Source organism: Prionailurus bengalensis, chromosome D4, assembly GCF_016509475.1.
Source record: "Prionailurus bengalensis isolate Pbe53 chromosome D4, Fcat_Pben_1.1_paternal_pri, whole genome shotgun sequence".
In the NCBI taxonomy this organism is placed as follows: Eukaryota; Metazoa; Chordata; class Mammalia; order Carnivora; family Felidae; genus Prionailurus; species Prionailurus bengalensis.
Genome location: NC_057359.1, coordinates 79,198,674 through 79,220,049, shown reverse-complemented (window position 1 = coordinate 79,220,049; position 21,376 = coordinate 79,198,674).

Here is a 21,376-nt window from a genome sequence, read left to right as displayed (position 1 = left end):
TAATTTTCAGTAATAAGGTTTGCTGTGACAAACAGGGCTCTGCACGAATTTCTGTGGGAGGAGGGAAGAAGGAGGAAGGAATGGCCGGTGAAATCAGGAAGGCTCTTCCCAAGGCAGTAACCCTTGAGCTGGGCTTGGACAGCAAGTGAAAAATTGCCCGGCAAAGGGGACCAGAGGGCATTTATGTAAAAGGGAATAGCATTAATCCGTTCAACAGATAGTTGCAACATTGTGGACGTGTTATAACAGAAGACACCCAGGAGCCATGAGGGCACCCAACTGGAGGACTTAAGCTAGCCTTGGTGATGAGGGAAGTCCTTACGTAGAAACAAATCAGGTGAGGGGTGTTGAGAGAGGGAGATTATAGGAGAGGCATCAGCACGTGGAGGTCTGGGGGTGAGAGAGAATCTATCGCGTCTGGGAAAGTGAGATCGTGTCAGCAAGGCTAGCGTGTGCCACAGCAGGAAGGAAACGGTGCCCTGGAGCTGGGGTCAGTAACTGAATGCCAGAGCGTTAAAGGTCTTGCAAGCCGTGTCAAAGAATTTGGATTTTGTCTTAAAGGCAATGAAATACCAATTGAAGAATTCTAAGCGAGAGAGAGATGATTGGTTACGTGATTAAGAAGAACACACTGGCCACTGTAAGGGTAACAGATTAGAGCAAACCAAGACGAGGGGTGGGTTGTCCCTTCAAGAAGTCGTCTGAGTCATCCTGTGAGGTGAGCGACCATGATCCGCCACAGATGATCCCAGTGGGATAGACACACGTGAAATACGGAGGTGGGAGCAACCGAATTTGTGTGCATATGAAACAAAAGAGCCTGCTGGGTACGGAGAATGTCAAATGGCTCATTACGGACCGAACGCAGGGTGCGTGAGGGTGTGTGAGGAGAGATGAGCTTGAAAAGGCAAGTTGGAATCAGACTGTAAAAGGCCTGGAATGTTCTGGGGAGCTTGGCCTTATCATCAGGATTTACGAGCTGTGCTCTCTAACTCCCCATGTCTTGGTAACCTAAACTGTTCCAAACATCTATTATAGGATTCCAATTTCATTAGCATTTTAACACATTACCACATTTTCACCCTTGAGCGGCCAAGCATGGTTATGTCTTCATATTGGAGAGTAAGTCATAATCAGACAATCCAATACTTTCCACCCCATAAGGTTATTTTCTCGACATTTCCCATTGTGTAATTGCCAGCTATCTGCTCGGTTCGTGGCGACGTTTCACTTACCTGCCCTGGCAATTTCCATACTATATCACTGCACCAGAGAGCGCTCAGCGTGGGATTACGGAGTGCTGGGGCTGGAGGTGATTCTTGAGAACACTATGGTTCAATCTCTTTGTTTCCCGGTTGGGGCTCAGAGCGTTGCGATGATCGGTCCAGGCAGAAGCGACTGTTTCCAACCCCGCTAAGACTCACTCGGGTCTTTCTTCCAGCCACAGTTCTTGAGAAGGACAATACAGGCCGGGTCTCGCTCGGGACAGCTCTCCACTCCTTGTCCAATTATCTGGGCTCATGGCCTAACTCTGGTTGAGGTTTCTCTGGAGAGTTTTCTACCACTATATTATTGTCTACCTTTCTGCTGCTTAAAGTATTCCTAGACCATCATCTTGTGATGGGAGAATTTTAAATGAGTGGTTGAGCCCTCTTGGGGAGAATGGGCTGAGCTGTTGAAGATTCACAAGTGTCATTAAGAAGTGTTCCAGCCACTGAATTAGGTGCTCTCAGTTGTATTAACGCAGATTTCATCATACCTCTATGACGTAGGTACTATTACTCACCCACGACTGTAAGTGTGCAAATTGAGGCATTATCAACTGACCCCATGTCCAAATTGAGACCAAGAGGTTGGTGTGAGGATTTGAACCTAGACCGTTGGATAACAAAACCTTAAAGTACTCTTAACCACTACACTATCGTGCTCTGCAAGGCTACGCCGTAAGCACTGAAAGCGAACAAAGCGTTAAAAACCAAAATGCTGATTTCAATTTTTTTTTTGAATGTTTATTTATTTTTGAAAGAGAGAGAGAGAGAGAGAGAAAGAGACAGAGCATGAGCGAGGGAGGGGCACAGAGAGAGGGAGACACAGAATCCGAAGCAGGCTCCAGGCTCCGAGCTGTCAGCACAGAGCCCGACGCGGGGCTCGAACTCACAGACCGTGAGATCATGACCTGAGCCGAAGTCGGACGCTCAACCGACTGAGCCACCCAGGCGCCCCCAAAATGCCCATTTCATGTCATCACGCCTTTGTGTTCACATTTGCCAATTAGTTGATTTTTGAAGCTTATTAGGATAGTATCTGCCATCCACAAGATTTCCGTCTTTGGAATTGTTTTCCTCTGGGAGCCCATAGTAACCAAGGGACGATCCTGTTAAGTTGGGGCTGGAGTAGCAGCACCTGCCTGGGTTATTACTAAGCCCCGGAGGTAAAAGGCAGTTTGCAGGGACAGAGGAAAATGAAGCGAGCCTGGGCTGTGACCTCAGGGACAGCAGCTGCCCTGATTTCTGGTGGCTTTCGGTCTGTGGGCGCCCTCCTTCGCGAGGCCCAGCGAGTTTTATCTTTGTAGCTTCTGTGGGTTATCTCAGCATATTGCGTCTTTGTTCCAGAAAGGTTTGCCAACTCATCTGAGACATCCCCGTTTCTGAATGCTGGAGTCACATGGGACAGAATTGGCATCAGAAGCTCTCCTCGGTGGCTTAGGGAAGGGACCAATTCTCAGACAAGGGATTTGGGGCTGGGGCGTCCGTCGTGTCTGTCCCACCTCACACGAGCGTGGAAATGGAAAAGAGCTGACATTTAGCTTACTGCCAACTGCTGCTGGAGACGCCGATATGGATAATTTATCTACAAATAACACGAAAAAGATAGGCCTCCCTCTTCAGGCAATACTCTGAATATGGGGGAGATTGATAACAGAATTCATCAATTATCCTTCATTTTTGATGTTTTCTCAGGCATTTTTCCTATCTCTCACAATAATCTTGTGAAACCGATAGGTAGTAGGTTTATGTTATACACGAAGAAACCAAGGCTCCTAGAGGAAAAGTAAGTACTCGAAAGACGGGGAAATGTTGAAAGTAAGAACCACGCTCCTAAGAAGCCTCAAACAGCGAGACATTGGTAGACAATGCCAACGTCAACACACACGTGTAAGGACATTGGTATTTCGGTGTTAAATGCCTTGTTCTCGGGAACTGGTAGCACAGCAAATTTTGGCCATGCTTTATTTGTGAAGATCATTATTCCTTCATATTATAATCTCAACTTCTGATCTGTTTTCACCTAGGGAAATGCAGTTAATAGATTGAGAGCGGATGCTTTATGTAGTCACATTATTCATGGTCTGGCTGCGACTGCCAGAATTCCAAGCCTACTTGGTAATCCATTACCTCCAAATCTCATGCCCATTAAATAGGAACTGTAAGAGCTGACATACACACGATATTTATTAGATGTCAGGCACCCTTCTTGAGTTCTGTGACATACTGAGCTAACCCCTCACCCCCAAAACCGCCCTCCCAAATTCCTCCCCTGGGCCATATAAGTACCCCTTATCTCACAATCTCTTTTATGGCCACCATTTTTTTTCTAGAACATTCCTTTTACCCTCTTGCCTCGCCTGAAGTATGTCTGTCCCCCGAGGGTGTCGTATCCTCCACGGCCTTATCGAGAAGGCAGTTTTCCCTCTCACGTGTCCCATACCTCCAGCCTAGTGGTTGCAGTAACTGGATTCCTTCCATCCACTGCTGCTGCCCGCCTTTTGCAAAAGTTTACATTCTTGGAAAGACACGAACCGTTTCCTGCTTCCTCGCGGAGACTGTCTACCGACGCTCCTACCCCTCTGCCATCCAGCTCCTGTATCAGTCACTCTTTCTGTCTCGATAGCCATTGTCTACCCTCCTACTTGGAAATGTCAAGATACGGCTGGCTGGCTCATCCAGCATTCAGATCTCGGTTTCTTGAGAACTGATCGCTTCACACGAACTTTCGTACCATTCTCTCCCAGGCACTTGTTCCCATTCCTTAGGAGAGACTCAACCTCCAGGCTAGCTAAGCTTCACCAACACTTCATAAGTAAAGTAGAAAACATCCCCCAAATCTATCAACCCATCTTGTATGCTGTGTCCCTCCTGCTGCATGTGAAGAGGGTTTCTCTTTCCTTCACATTAGAAGCTAATCCCCCCTCAGTTCTCTGATCCTATCTCTTCTCACTTCCTTGCCTCCTTCTGCCCCTTCATCCACCAGCATCCGGTGTTACCAGCCTCTCTTCGTGGAGTTCATTTACTCCTCATGCAAATGCGTCCCCCCCCCCATCCCCTCTGTCTGTTCACCTTCTCCTGGATTCCGCATCTCTCGCCTACGCCTCACTTCTTGTCTTGATCTCATATCCAAGGTCACCAAAAAACCATCCACTCATGCCACACCTGCTTCCTCACCTCCCCAGCACTCCTCAATCCACTCCAAACTGGCTTTCCCCCAGCAATCCGCTGAAACTGCTCTTGTCAAGGTCGATGATAACCACCTCAGTTTTGCCAAATGCAATGACCACTTTCTGTCCACATTTTATTCCATCTCCTGGCAGCTTTAATCAAAGTTATTCACCCCTTTCTTCTCAAACCTCTTTTGATACCTGATATGTAAATACTGGAGTGTCCCAGGACCCATTTTCCTTCTTTCTCCGTATACTTTCCTTAGAAAAGTCTAGCCATTTTCGTCGTTGTAAATGTCACATATATGCTGATAACTCCTAGATGTAAATTTCCAACACAAACCACTCCTTGAACTCCGGGCTTGTATATCTGCCTGACATATCTTTTCCACACATCCACAACCTTGAAGAATCTTCTTTTTTCCTCATCCATCCATCTCATTAAATGGTACCACTATCACCCCCGTGGCCGAAACCAAAAACGTAGATGTTACGCTTGCTTCTTTGCTTTCTCTGTAACATCCAAATGCTTATCAAATTTTCTGTCATTTCTGTTTACGAAAAGCATTTCAGATCCATAGACTTCTGCCTGTCTTTCCTCCACATTAGCCCAAGGCTCCATCCTGTCTCTCCTGGACCACTACAACGGCCACCTCTTCTCTTTATTTCACCAAATCTCTTTCCTCATAGAATAGCCAGGGACATGCTTTAATTACATAAAAAATAGGAAGTTAGTCCTCTGCTATAAATGATCCGGTGGCTTGCCTTCACACTTAAAGCAAAGCTCAGCACCTTCCACACCTACAGACTACACAGTCTGGCCCGCACTGACTTGCCCAACGCTACCTTTTGCCCTGACATCTGCTCTGGGGTCTCCTGCTCTGAGACCACAAAGAAAGTATTGGACCCCAGAATACATACGGGGAATCCACCTGGCAACGGTGAACTCTTCTGTTATTCCCCTTCATAAACCTTGCTCATTTTCATCATAGGACTTACAAGTTACGATTTTAAACGGAACATTTGTTTACATCCTTGTTGTGATCCCCCCTCGCTAATTTGTAAGCTCCATGACTTTGGGATTTATGTTTGTTTCAATCGCTAATATGTACCAGTGAACAGACAGTTGATACTTCATAAATAACCTTTGAATGCATGAATGTGCTGGGCAGTAGTGATCAGACATGGATGCAGACAAATGACATATTTGATGTGCAAAGAATCGACAGAGTGTGCTTCGGGTAAACCTCAAAAGACACTTCAAGCGAATTTGAAGTCCTATGTGACACACACCATTGCAAACCGTCTAGTATCTTAAAGGTATGAACACTTGTTACTGATGGTTTAGTATACTCATCACCGCTGTCGTGTTGTGAGTGCCAACACAGTCATTGGTAGTTTATTGAGCATATTAACCAACTTCTGAGAAGCGCGCTAGATACAAAGTTGAAAAAAGAGAGAGGGATAACACACTCCTTGTCCCAGGTATGTTTCTGGGAGAGAAAGCCAAGGCACGTTGAACGACAAACAAGTAAAATGCAGAAAAGGCTCTGGGATTTGGACTTTTAATCAGGTCCCCTTTGATGAAATAGGAATTAGGACAAGTGGTCCTAGGTACTTTTACACGCAAATATTACCATCGTGTACTAAAAGCAGCACTTTAAAACCAGAAAACAGAAATACAAGTCAGACTCTCTTGTCTCAAGGAATTCATATCCTGGAGAAATTAACTCTAGCGTTCTTATTATATTAATCTACACTCCAAATAGAGGATGTATTTCTGTTTTTATCCATAACATTGCCGCCAGATTAATAAGAATATTCAAGATGTTAATGGATTGATTTCAGCATAATTGTAACTATATTAATTCAGTGCAATTACTTCTCAGTAAAATTTAGATGAAGCTAAATTGAAGAAATTAGAAATATTTGAAATCTCTCGTCGGAAGCCTGGAGGCATTGTAACCCTGTCTGTTCTCATCTCAGAGAATCTGTAGTCAAGTTCTGGGAAGGTGGTAAGGACCTTGTTTGTAAATTGAAGAGTTTCGAACCCTATCAGCACTTTAGAATTTGGATTTAGCAAAATAATCCAGAAGGAATAATAGCAATAATAATAATAATAATAGTAATAATAATAATATACTTGAGCTGCCCACAGGGACAAATGTGCCCAATCATTCAACACGTCGTTTAGTGCTGTATTACAAACAGATGCCCACAAGAAAATACTCAGATGTAGGGAAGCTAATATGGGAGTAGTTGAAGTTATAGGGAAATTATGAAAAAGCTTTCAAAATGTAACATCTTGAGAGAAACTCTTACTTATGAGGGATCCATGTTCTGTGGTAAAAACGTCCCGGGCCCAGACATAAAGGATCAGCTCTGCCATTCATTAGTGGGTCACCTTGGGACAGGTGCCTTTGTGTCTTGCTTCATTTTGTAATGATTCTCGCTCTTCTAACTTTGCGGTGCAATCGGGAAGCTCAGAAGGTTTGGGAATCCCTATGTCAACAATGAAAAACTTTACAAATGCAACTAAGGGGAATGACTGGAAAAGCACTTCCCAACTGTAATCAAGTCAGTAGGAGGAGTCTGGTAGCAGAACTTCCCGAGGACCATGCCCAATTTAGAAAGATTGGCTCAAAAATACCCCAGTAGTCTCAGGTCTTGTAAAACATGCTTGCTCCATTTCTTTCGGCTACTTAATGAAGAAGTTGACTCAAGTCTTTTGTTGTGCATCCACCAAGCAAGGCGCTGTGAAAGGCTCCCTGAGGGCTGCTAAAATACAGGCTATTGACATTTCGTGTTCTAAGGGAGCTCAGAATGAAACTGGAGAGGAAGGGAGTTAGAGTAAAATGTAAATGTTTGCATCGTGGTACATGCTTTTCACACTCTATATCCCACATAAGCCTTAAAATAAATTAGGGAAAATTTTCCTTCCATTTAATAGATGCAAATGAAGTCCACAGAGGCTAAGGAAATGCCCAAGATTAGGGTTCTTGAAATTTAGATTAAAAAAAATCAGTAGGGGCACCTGGGTGGCTCAGTCAGTTAAGCGTCCAACTTCGGGTCAGGTCATGATCTCGTGGTCTGTGAGTTCGAGCCCCCACATTGGGCTCTGTGCTGACAGTTCAGAGCCTGGACCCTGCTTCAGATTCTGTGTCTCCCTGTCTCTCTCCCCCTCCTCTGCTCACGCTCTGTCTGTCTGTCTGTCTCTCTCTCAAAAATAAATAAACATTTTTTAAAAATCAGTGATTTTTTTAAGTCACATACTTTCTACTATACTCAGTGTACTTCTGAGTTAAAAAAGAAGAGTTATAAACAAAAATACTTGGAAAATAGATATTAACTGTCAAATTAGTAGCATGATCTGAATCTCTCACACCCCCTCCAGGCTTTTGCATGGCTGCTTTCCAGGATTCTGCCCAAGTATCCCATTTTCAGACAGACTTTTCTGCCCACCCTATCTAATGACAGATCCACTCACATTCACTTATTGACATGTCCCGTTACATAATGCTCATCTTTCTCCTCAATTGTCATTTTTATTTCTTAAGGAGGTAATACAACACAACAGAAGTGCAGAGTACAGATCGGTACTGTCCGACAGAAACCTAATCCACATCGCGTGCGATTTTAAATCTCCCAGTGCCCACATATAAATAAATATGGAATTAATTTTAACAATCTATTTTATTTAACCAATTATATACAAAATATTCTCAACACATAACCAATACTCTCCCATAAACAAGAAGACATTTTACATTTTTTTTAGCACCGTTTTGGAAACTTGGGGTAACTTTACACTTACAGCACGTATGGTTTGGACCAGCCACATGTCAAGTGCTGCAGGGCCACATGTGGCCCGTGGTTTCCACATTGGACACTGTGGCTTAGAGTTGGGTTTTCTGGGTTTTGTGCCGGCTTTGACGCTCTTTAGCTGTTTCGCCTAGAAATTCAACTCCACTAGGAACGTTCTTATCTGCTCTCTGCATCCTCTTTGACCCCAACACCTCGGACAGATATTGACATGCAATAGAAATGACCACTTTCAGCGAACGCTCATGCTTAACGCGCTGGAACAGGTAAGCGTTGAGCCTGATCCTGGAAGCATAAGGTGGATTCAGACGTGCATAGAGGAGTGTGAACACACATCTGGGAGGCTCAAGAGGCATGGGCAAGATTAACGACAAACGGTCTGATTCCTATTTAGAGAACAATACACAGAGTTCTCTCTTTTTTTTTTTTTAATTTTTTTTCCATGTCTATTTATTTTTTGAGAGAGAGAGGCGGAGTGTGAGTCGGGGAGGAGCAGAGAGTTAGGGAGACACAGAATCCAAAGCAGGCTCCAGGCTCCGAGCTGTCAGCACAGAGCCCGACGTGGGGCTCGAACCCACAGACCGTGAGATTGTGACCTGAGCTGAAGTCAGACGCTTAACCAACTGAGCCACCCAGGAGCCCCTACAGAGAGTTCTCTTTTGCACGAGGAGATGCGGAAGCAGAATGCAGAACAGAATGTTTGTAATTGACACAGACAATTCTGCCGAGGGGTTGTGATTCTGAATCAAATGGAACTGAGTCTGAATCCCACTTCTATCTGGGTGATCTTGGTGGGCAACCTGTTCACTCTATCTGTGCCTGAGTTTCCTCACAGGCAAAGTGGAGAATGCCAATCCTTAATCCTTTTTGAAGGATTAAATAAAATACATAAATCATGAGACCTAGAGTTATGTCAGAAGTGTTCATCAGTGCTGCTGATCTAATTGCCACTGTTGTTATCTTATTAATGTTTCTATATAGATGGGGAGGTGATTCAAAGCCTTGAATGACAAGCTACAAAATCTTGGTATAGCCTCAATAGTCACATTGCTATCAATGCTCATCAGCCCCTATTGCCCCACCATGCCAATTAAACCTTTCAATAATTGTTCATCGCCTATAGGCTGAAGTCCAAACCCCTTCCCAATGCCTCTAAGACTCTCCACATCTTGGGCCTCGCCAGCATCATTTTCCATAAGTCTACACATTACAGTCTAGCCATTCTGAATCATTTAGAATCTTCTGAATAGCCCATTCTATTTCATGCAACCCTGTCTCTTTTTTTAATGTTTATTTATTTTTGAGAGAAAGAGAGACAGACAGAGCACGAGTGGCTGAGAAGCAGAGAGAGAGGGAGACACAGAATCCGAAGCAGGCTCCAGGCTCTGAGCCGTCAGCACAGAGCCTGATGCGGGGCTGGAACCCACAAACCATGAGATCGAAGTCGGACGCTTACCCGACCGACTGAGCACCACCCCAACTGCAACTCCGTCTTTGAACATTCCATTCCTCTGCTCTTGTCCTTCGCCTGTCTGCCTGGAAAACTCCTCCATGCACTCCAAAACCCATCCCACATTTCCTATCCCGAGGAAGGTGGAGCTACTGGGCAGCATCTTCTACAGAACATTTTTGTAATGCAATTTCTTATTTACATGTCAATTTCCTTCATGAGATTGCCATATATTGGAAGGAAAGAGCCGCGTTTTATTTGTGTGTCTGTCCCCCGTGTTCAGCACCAAATAGATGCTCAGTAGGTACTTGTTAAATGAATGGATGTTTACACTATGGGCGATGGGAAACTCTCAAAGACTATTAAGCTACCAAGGATAGCTCAGTATGTGAATGTCTGGACTACTACATTTCAGTTCCTCTTTTGCGTAAGTCTTAAACTGATTATCTGGGAACCCTGCCCTCTCTGAAACGACTGCTGTCAGTGCCTCACATGGGAGAAAAAGACGAAAACCCCAAACCAGCTTTCCCCGTATTCGTCTTCCTCAGCAATGCTGTAACTGCTCCTGGCTTATAAGGTGGGATTCCCTAATTGTGTTTAAATCTCCTATCTACTGCTGGCCATAGATGTGCTAACAAATGAAAGTTTTGGGGGTGGGGGGGAGGAGAAAGTTTTGCCTCTTATAGCGGGGAAATAGTTTGAGGCTATGTTTTAATTAAAATGAATATCTGCGCTATCTTAATGTTATTGCCAGTTAAGTGTAGCAGGGTGATTTAAGAGTTCTATAACACAATTATACTCTGGTAATGAAGCTCTGCAGAATTATCCTCAGAATTTAGAATGCAGAAGGGAGCAGTAGGTCTCATTTGTAACCATGTTACGGCCTTTATTGTTACAGTATTTTCTGTTTTCTTCAAAGATTAACTCAATCGTATTTAAGTCTCTGGCTACATTACAGAAAGGGAGAAAATGGGCAATGGGAACTGTTTTACTGTCTCTGAAACCCGTCTTAATGTTCCACTGCGAGGACAAAACAGCAGGGAAATTTCACCACAGTGTCAACCTTCTTATTGTTCTCTCTCTAGCCCTCCCGCCGGAGCTCCCTTAGGGCTGGTCTGTGCATTTCCTGGCTGATTCTCACTTGGGCTGCAGGAGGATGGGGACAGAGTCTGGAAAACGAGCCAGGGATGACTGCATTCTAGGAAGCGGGAAAGCGGGTGCAGGAGTCTGCGTGGTCCTTGGTTGTGAGTCCCCCCAGGACGTTGGAAGCTGGACACGGGCTGCGCTGGTTCCCATGGAGTATTAATAGTAGTCAAAAGTATAAATTCTGGGGACAAATCCAGAATCTATCATGCGTTATCCGTGGCACCCGGGATAAGCCATTCAAGCTTGCCGGGTCTCAGTTGATCAATCTGTAACATGGGGCAAGAGTCAAAACTACCTTGCCGAATTTTTGTGAGGATCAACGTCTAAGAGAGGTTATGCCTGTAACTTAGAACGGTGACTGGCACATGGGATGTGCTCAACAAGTAATAGCTGGCTTCATTACTATAAAAATACTCCCTCCTGAGCAACTAGTTTGGAGCTCTGTGTCTCCTATGTGGCATCATCCGAAGATTGGCAGAAACCAAATCATACACATGTATCTTCCCTAAAACTTACCCTTGTTGGAAGGCTCAAAAGCAAATTCTGATTCAATTTAAGCAAAATTTAACACCTCTTATGCAGAAGACGTGACACTAAGCGTTTCAAGTCATAAAGGCATGCAGCATATATCTATCTCCAAGGACGTGTCTTCAAGGGTCTATCTTCAAGGATCTTACAGCACAGTGGGGGAAGACAGGCACTCAGACAAAGACGTTCTAAAGGAAGGGACACATTGAGGGAGTGCCTGCATGGCTCAGTCAGTAGGGCGTCCAGCTTCGGGGCTCAGGTCATGATCTCGTGGTTCGTGAGTTAGAGCCCCGCGTCGGACTCTGTGCTGACAGCTCATAGCCCGGAGCCTGCGTCGGATTCTGTGTCTCCCTCTCTCTCCACCCCTCCCCCACTCATGCTGTCTCTCTCAAAAATAAATAAACATTAAAAAAATGTTAGAAAAAAAAGAGAAAGGAACATGGTGAATAGTAACGCAAGGTAAGGAATCTTGTACGTCCATTAGGGAAGATTTTAATGATGGAGTGACATTTGAATGGGATGTTGGGGGACAAATGAGATTTTCATAGGCAGCAAATATTGGGAAGGGACTCCAGCTTGAGCGATAAGCTGGACCGAGTTCAGATCTAGCAAAGTACAGGGAATGATTAGAGAATGGAGAAATCTATTGCTATGGCAGCATAACCTGGTGCGTGTCTTCGGGGAGGGACTGTAACAGGGGTGATTTTACAGAGGTCAAAGTCAAATCATTTTCATTCATGAAAGGCAGGTGCAGGAGTCTTAACCTAACTCTGTAGGAAGCTGAGTGTTTCTGAGGAGGGCCAGCCCATTATCTAACATTTTTTTAAGCTTATTTATTTTCAGAGAGAGGGAGTGAGGGAGAGAGTGCAAGCAGGGGAGGAGCAGAAAGAGACAGAGAGAGAGAGAGAGAGAGAGAGAGAGAGAAAGAAAGAAACAATCCCAAGCAGGCTCCACATTGTCAGCTTGGAGCCCGACACAGGGCTTGATGATAACAACTCTGAGATCATGATCTAAGCTGAAATCAAGAGTCAGTCAGATGCTTAACCAACAGAGCCACCAAGGTGCCCCAAGCTGACGTCTTTTTTTTTTTTTAATTTTTAATGTTTATTTATTTTTGAGAGAGAGAAACAGAGTGTGAGCAGGGGAGGGGCAGAGAGAGAGAGGGAGACACAATCCGAAGCAGGCTCCAGGCTCTGAGCTGTCAGCACAGAGCCCGATGCGGGGCTCGAACTCACAAATCTCAAGATCATGACCTAGGCCGAAGTCGGACGCTCAACCGACTGAGCCACCCAGGTGCCCCAGTCTGACATCTTATATACTTATATATACTTCTATACTATGACTTATGTTCAAGGATAAAGATGCTATAATCTTTTAATGCCGTCTTTACGTTAACACATTCAACTTGGAGAAATGTGGCAACCTTACCTTCCCGTTGATTGCCAGAAAAAAAAAATTAACCTAAACTTTAAAGTGATCTGGGGCACCTGGGCCTGGGAGGCTCAGTTGGTTAATCCGACTTTGGTTCAAGTCATGATCTCACAGTTCATGGGTTCCAGCCCAGCTATGGGCTCTGTGCTGACAGCTCAGAACCTGGACCCTGCTTCAGACTCTGTGTCTCCCTCTGTCTCTGCTCCATTTGCTCTCTCTCTGTCTCTCTGTCTCTCTCTCTCAAAAATAAATAAACCTTAAAAAAATTAAAAAGAAATAAAGTGATGATACAATAGTTCCTTTTCTTCTCCTCCAAAGCCCTGCTTCCTTCTTTTCCTCCTCCATCATAGTAACTAATATTTACTTAATGTCTCCTGTATTCTAAGTGCCATACTTTTTATGTTTTAGCTCACAGTAACTCTCTGAGCTTCCTATTACTATGACACCCATTTTTCAGATGAGGAAATTGATGTTTATAAAGATTAAATGCCTGGCCTTCCCATTAACTCAGGTAGTAAGCAGTAATACTTGAGATCAAGTCTGCTTCTAAACTCCTGAAGCATAATTCTACCTTACGACGAACAGGGTCACATCACGGATGGGTCATTAGCGTCTTGAAGGTAGCATGCTGTGGCTTTGACACGAGAGCCAAGGGATAGAAGTTACATAGTCAGTGATACCAACTCATTATGTACCGTTTTCCAAGTCACGTGACCTCCCCAGGTCCTCACTTTCTCCAGCAAAGCATGAAGCTCGCTCTAAAACTTTTCGTATTTATATTGATCTTGTCTGTTCTTCCATACCTGTTAACTTACTAGCTTTGATGCTCACGGCTATGCATGACAAGGGCATTGTCTCCTTGCACACATGATAGACCTCCGGTTTAGAAAAGAGACTCTCTCGGGTCTCTATAGCTTGTAAGTATCAGAGCCAAGACCTGGATGCACATTTTCTGCCAACTAGCTCAGTGCTTTCCCCGCTGCTCCAAATAGAAGCCCTTCCCAGACTGGAATTTTGCGCCGCCCTTAACCGACCATCCCATGCTTGCAACCATTTAAAAAAACAAAAACAACAACTCTGAATCTTAAATTATCTCTTAAATGATTTTCTAAACCTTCGTTGACCCTTTTAAAATCAGCATATAGCAACATCCCTTCAAGTTATCTTTGCATAAGCAAAATAAAGACATTCTAATGAGTTCGTGTGGAAAGCTTTGCGTCGATGTGTATGCTCTAGGAGGAAGGATCGGAGCACGCTTCTCTCCGCGCCGCTGAATGGACTACATTAATAGTAATGCCCCTAGATATTTGTATCACAAATCTCCCTGGTGTCCACCCTCCAGTCAGATGCTATTAAGCCAGGATTCCCTACTGATTTACAGTGATGTCAGAGGGTATATAGTCAAGACATAGTCAAATCCTTAGCTCTAAAAAGTCACCCAAAACACCCAGGGCGGTGGGGGGGTAGAGCAGCTTGGCCACAGAGCTATCAGCCCCAGCAGGTGTTAATTCTGTTCCTTGGATGGAGAAATGTAACCATTTGTCTGGAAATGTTTCCCTAGGCTCTGAAATGGACATGTAAATAATCGGTGCATCGATGAATGACAGTGAGCATCTACCCAGCTTACCACGATCCCACCCCTTGTTTTCAGCCTGAAAATCACTTTCTTTATGGCGATTTGAAGAATCTCATTAGTGTGTCTAAGTTGGCCAGGATGGTGTGTACTCTGTGTGGGTTACCTGAAACTTTCTCCTTTCCCTTGGAAGTGGTCCCCTCTGCCCGGCTAATATTATAGGACGTGACTGCGTATGGCCAAAGCTGACTGGACAAGTTAGGAATACTGCTGGGGAGACCCAACCCAGAGGGTGGGCTGCGCCACTCTGATTCTTTTTTCTGGAAATTTAGAATTGGGATACAGTCTGGGTCAACGAACTAAAAAATGGCAGGGTCCTGGCCACTTGGACTGCCATGTGCATCAAGGTCATGATGAGTGCGGCTCACGAGGAAGAACTGACCGTGGAAGATGGGTGCCGGGAGGAGAGAATGAAGCAAACAGGCAGGAAGAAAAAGACCCAGGAAACCATGTGGGCTTGATGCAAAAGAAGAGAAAATGTGTGTCGTTTAAGGTCAGAAAAACTAGGCACTACTAACATGCATGATATTTCATGATTTACAGAGAAATTGATGCCTAACTGGATGTCAAGACTCAATTCTTTATTTCCTTTATTTTTTTAGTTTTTCTTGTTTTAATTTTTAAAAATGTTATTTATTTATTTTATTTGAGGTGGGGGGGGAGGGGGAAAGGGCAGAAGGAAAGGGAGAGAGAGAATCTCAAGCAGGCTGCATGCCCAACGCAGAGCCTGACATGGGACTCGATCCCATGACCCTGGGATCACGATCTGAGTCAAAATCGCGTTGGCTGCTCAACTGACTGAGCCACCCAGGAGCCCCAATGCTTTATTTCTACACGATAAGCATTTGGGGCAACTGACTGCAACCAACCCGGTTTTGCTTTCCTGGTTATGCCTGCATGGTGTTTTCTGTTAATGGTAACAGAGAAGTCCGTTTAACAACCGTGTCTAGGGTTTATTGAATATTTACTATTTTGAGTGGCCAAGCTTTTATGTGAAATAGTCCATTTATTTCCCCCAAATCACCCAGCGGGGTAGGTATTATGCCTGTTCCACTTTACAGGAAGCAAACTGAGATTTGGAGTGGGTAAGTAAGGACTCACATGTGACACAGGCTTGGGGGCATGGGGCAATGAGGCGAAGTTGCCAGAGACAGTGTTATTGATGCCTCTACCAAAGTCCTTGTGTCTGTAAAATGGCTTGGTGCCCTATGTCTGGGGGGAAGAAACATCAGACACAAGTGAGGTCTCCCCTCTGAAGTGACTGGCCCAAACTATGTCCCACAGGGATGCTTTATGTTTAATACCGGAAACGGATTTAATAAAATTCTAAGGAGAAACATACATAGAGGGTTTACCGTAGAGAGAGAGGGAGGGAGAGGGAGAGAGGGAATTTGCAAGCTAGTTACCATTCCAAGTGATCTTCAGCCACTTTCCAATAAGCCTGTGTTGCATGGTGGGTACGGGACTGCATTTTTCTGTCTGGAGGGCTGTTTGAAGGGTAGAACACGCATCCGTTCGTTGTAGGACTTGAGGGGAGTTACCCTGAACTCCCATAGCTTTGTTCATGGAGTGGAGGCAAAAGGTAACAGTAAAGATAGAAGAACAACACAAACAAACCACTTGGTACATAGTAAGTGCTTAATAGTGAACATCCTTATTGGTAGATACTTCGTAAGTGATGTTTATTGGGATGACTGAGGTCCACGGAACTGTGCTGACATTTTTACTTTTTATTGAATATTTACATATGCCCTTATACTCCTTCTAATAAACCCTCATTAAATAAAAAAAAGTTTACTTCTGAGAGAGAGATAGTGGGAAGGAGGGAGAGACAGAGAGAGAGGGAGGCCGAGGATCCAAGCGGGCTCTGCAATGACAGCACAGAGGCCAACGTGGGGCTCGAGCTCCTGAACTGTGAGATCGTGACCTGAGCCGAAGTCAGACGCTCAACTGACTGAGCCTCCCTAAACCCTCATTTTAATAAACCACCCAAGTGCACCTCCAGCATATGCCCCTGACGGACCCGATCGGGAAAACACGCCCCAACATCCATACCCCCATTTCAATCTTGAAAACAAGAGCCCCATGCATCAGAAACCAAAAATTGCCACTTTATAGATGCAGACGCTGAGCTCAGAGAGGTCAAGTCACTCCTCAAAGGTGATAGAGCAGGAAACAGCCAAGAGGAGGACTTGAATCCAGCCGTGTCAGACCCATGACAGCCTAGCCAGCTTTGCTGAGGGAAAGACCGTGAAGTGGTGAGATGTTTCCATGCATGGAATGTGTGTCCAGAGGGGAGGGGAGTAGAGCCAGTGAGGCACAGAGAGCGAGTGTGCAGGAATGATGGGGCCACACTTCACTCCTGCCCTGAGACATTCTGAGATGTCATCATCAAGGCAACAGTTATCAGCACTCAGGAAATTTGTGAAAGACTAGGCAATGGGCCCCCAAAATTATTGGGGGCCCTGTCTGGCCCATCCTTCTGGGTTAGATCTCCCTTGCCTTGTCTTTGAGCTCTTACCACTCTGTAACTGAAAGAAAATCCCATAATCATGCAAATGATTATTATCCCTAGAGATGCAAACTGTGTCCAGTGGAGATGAATTAATGATCGTCCTATGGGTATTAACCAGTTTTGCATCTATTTCGGCCTGCCTGGTTGCCTCTGTGTGTTCCTTAAATTCTCCTTTGAATGGGTTGTAACATCCTACCGGTTCCCTCATTAATTCAGGAGTTAAATAAAATATCTGGCATATGTTCCTTTCATATTTATACGAGAGTCATGTTTTATCTCTTGCTAAAATTGCTCATAAATAGGACAGAGTTGCCCACTGCATTATATAGTAGACCTAATCAGGTACACGCAACTATTTCAGAGGGAAGTCAAAGCTTTCCCTTGCTTAGCAGGTGCAACTGGACCGGAAACACCCCGTTCATTAGATGCAAGGGAATGGCAGATGGGAGCTAGGAGGCACAAGAAAGAAAGGCTTCCCTATCCATTTCCAGGGGCTGGTTACTGAGAAGCAAGTGCTACAGCTGCTTTGGTGGTGGCTGAACACCCCGAGGAGGTGCAGTGGGGAGGGGACAGGCAACGGGACCGGGAGTCTGGTGAACTGGGGCATCGGTCCAGCTCTGCCATTAACCAGCTGTGTGACCTTGGGCAAGTCACTTAACCCTGTGTTTCCCCATCTGCAAAATGAGATGCCAGAACTAAATTACCCCCAAAGCCCCTTCCAGCACTAACTGGCTCTGGCCCTGTGATTCTGAAGACACTAGGAGGTCACGGCTCAATGGCCCGGAGCAATTCTTAGCCTGGAAATTAGCAGGCTCGTGGTAGAAGCCAAGGACTCGATGGTCTGTGGAATCTGGAATGAACTTCTCTCCCTGGTAATCTCTTCTTCCATCAAGTCTATAATGGTCTCTGGCTGGGGAAAGAGTATTAGGTGGGAGACACTGAGCCATCTTGTAAAACGATTTTAACTTCAAAACCAGGGTTTTTCTGGGAGATATCTTTGAATCACCTCAGCCTACTGTTGTAGGGGTACATTTTAATTGTTTCTAAAAGTGGCATTGAAAGCCACAGTTGAGAGAAAACTAATAGTTTTGAGAGGCTTTGCTACCCACGGTTTACTTTTAGGTCAAGTTACTTGAAGTCCCCCTTTCTGAGTGTTTACCTAGAGTTTGGGTAACTGGTGAAGAGATGGTAAAGGATGAACCACCAGTTGGGGAGCTGGGTTAAATGACCTCTGATTTCCCACATGCCACGCCTACAGCCAATTATTATGACGGGAAGTCATTGTTCTTTGTAACCTCTCTTATTTTGCCTTTATTTCAAGGGGTTGCACCTCATACGCAGTGGGCATTGCGCGAGGGCTTAGGAGATCTTACTTGGGAAGTTGCTTCATCTTTCTAAGCCTCGTGTCTGCACCTTTAGAATGAGGGTGCCGGCTTGGTACCGTTCAGGCCTTTTCCTTCCAAAGTGAGTGTCCCACTTTGCACCTACAGTGTGCCTGTGGTCTGACAGGAGAGCAGAAAACGGAATTTGAAAACAAGACTCGTGACCTCAAGGGGTTTACAATTTAATTTTCCAGGAAATTTTGGTCCATAGATTTCTGCCTATGAATTTTACTTTCTTTATTTATTTTCTTTTTTCTATTATGAAATTTTTTGTCAAATTGGTTTCCATCCAACACCCAGTGCTCATCCCAACAGGTGCCCTCAATACCCATCACCCACCCACCCCTCCCTCCCACCCCCCATAAACCCTCAGTTTGTTCTCAGTTTTTAGGAGTCTCTTATGTTTTGGCTCCCTCCCTCTCTAACCATTTTTTTTCCTTCCCTTCCTCCCATGGTCTTCTGTTCTGCCTATTTGAAGTTTAAAGACACAGTTTTGTATCATCTTGGAGTCTGCTTCCAAATTCCTAGATGGCCCTGAAATTCTCCCCTCTCAATCCGAGGCAGGTACTTTTGAGCTATGCAATTGATACATCTCTCCAAATGTTTGTTTCCTCCACGTGACATTTGATTCTTCAAGGCTCAGAATTGCATTCTATTCCATTCTAGGAAGTTCACTGGGGTGAAACCTCGGACTTCTCAGAGTAGAGGCAGCGATGGAAGAATTTATAAAGGAACAACAAATCCCTGGTCTCCTCTCAATCAGAAGCGATGCCGTGATATCAGCGAGAGCATGACCTTATTGTCCGCTGTTGCAGAACCCAGAAGGTCTGGAGTCAGCCCGAACCGGGTCACCGTCCCTGCTGCCCACTCCCGAGCCAGGTGAAGTCCGCCTTTTCTTAACTCTCTGAGCCTCAGTTTTCTCATTGTAGAATCTTCTGTGAATTAAATGAGAAAATGCGTGATATCATGAGATGCATTAAATATGCATGGATTAAATGAGAAAAAAGCATTTAATACACTGTCTGACCTATAATGAGCATCATTAGCCAAAAGCATCATGATTCACGGGTCACTGGAATGACTATTGCTCACTAACCGTACTTGCGAAATATGTTCATCCAAGATGAATCACTTCACTCTTGACCTCCATCCCGTCATCTGTACAAATAGGGAGATAGATGGGTGAGGTGTCCCCCAAAAGTACCTTTTAATAATAACGTTCTCTAATCAAGAGGGCCAATAGGTATAGTCACTTTCACCGCATCTGCCAACTCCAGCAGCCAAAAAGGGTTTTTCTGGAATGTCCTCTGAGACTAGCATTGTGATTAAGAGCTCGGATTCTGGGGGCACCTGGGTGGCTTAGTAGGTTAAGCGTCCAACTCTTAGTTTCGGCTCAGGTCATGGTCCCAGGGTTTGTGGGATCGAGCCACACGTTGGGCTAGGTGCTGACAGTGTGGAGCCCGCTGGGGATCCTCTCTCTCTCCCTCTCTCTCTTCCCCTTCCCTGCTCTCCCTGTGTCAAAATAAATAAACTTAAAAAAAAAAAAAAGGAGCATGGATTCTGTAGGGAAATTGCCTAAATCTGTATCCAGGTTTTCTAGGTTATTTACCACGTGGGACCTTAGCAGCTTATTCAGTCTTGCTGTGTTTAAGGCTTCTCATCTGCAAAATAAAGATCATAAGGGCACTCACCGCCTAAAATTGTAGTGAGGACTAACCGGGTTAATCTGTGAACAGCCTGGAGCGTCTCACTCAGAGCGGGTGCTGTGTGTTTGTTGTTACCGTGTGGTTGTCCTTGTCGCCACGAGGGCTTGAGGCCGGCTCTGGATTCAGGAGAAAGCAGCCAGCCGTATGCACCTGGCAGTGGGATGGTGACATTCCTTTCTGTGTTGACATACGGTCAGATGTGATTCAAGCAAGGCCGTGCTCCCGGTAGGTCATCAGGTAGGTCATTAGCTCCTAATGACACATTAGCTCCTAAAGAGAGACACATGACCCGCTGTACCAACGTCTTCTTCATTGGAGGAGAGGAGACAGGGGTTTGGTGAAGGTCGGTCAAGCGCTGGAGGGGAAGGCGGAGGAGGGCGAGAAGAATTTCCTGCTCTTTTTTGGGTGTGTGGGCTCGAGTCACCCGGGGCTGGGCATGGCGGGCAAAGCAGGACTGCACAGAGAGGTGCTTTTTGCGGCGGAGAATGTGGGAGATGTGGGTGCATTCGCTCTGGAAATCTCCAGACAGAGGTGTACGGGAGCCCCATTGCCATTTCCAGCAAAGGCTTCTCCTTTGCAGGGGATTAGAAAGCTTCAACCTCTCAAGTCGCCGATGATCAAAGTGGGGTCCAGGGTAGGGGTCTGAAGCTTTAATCCTAGGTCTGTGGTGACAGCAATGGTGTGGGTCATTTTGTCCCATTTTCTGTCAGGGGAGTGGAGATCAGCTGCGTGCTGATGAGGTTAGGGTTTATTTAAGTACAAGAATTAGCAAGTTATTTGGTGGAACCTTAAATGTGCAGCGAAGCTTCATTACTTCGGAGCTGTGTGTGAGGGAGGGTGGAGTATCTGGAGAAGGGTGCTCAGGAGGTAGGGCACGCTCGAACCATAGGATGCTTTTAAAGAAACACAACTTTAATAAAAATATTTCTAAGTTGGATTATTTTTAAAATTTTGTTTTTCACGTTGGGGGCGCCTGGGTGGCTCAGTCGGTTTGGGCGTCAGACTCTGGCTCAGGTCACGATCTCGCGGTCTGTGAGTTCGAGCCCCGTGTTGGGCTCTGGGCTGACGGCTCGGAGCCCGGCGCCTTCTTCCGATTCTGTGTCTCCCTCTCTCTGCCCCTCCCCCGTTCATGCTCTGTCTCTCTGTGTCTCAAAAGTAAATAAAAACGTTAAAAAAAAACCTGAAAAAATTAAAAAAAATAAGTTTTATTCATGTTATTTGTTTTTGAGAGACAGAGACGGGTACAGAGAGAGTGCACGTGAGCGGGGGAGGGGCAGAGAGAGAGAGGGAGAGAGAGAATCCCAAGCAGGCTCCATGCTGTCAGCACA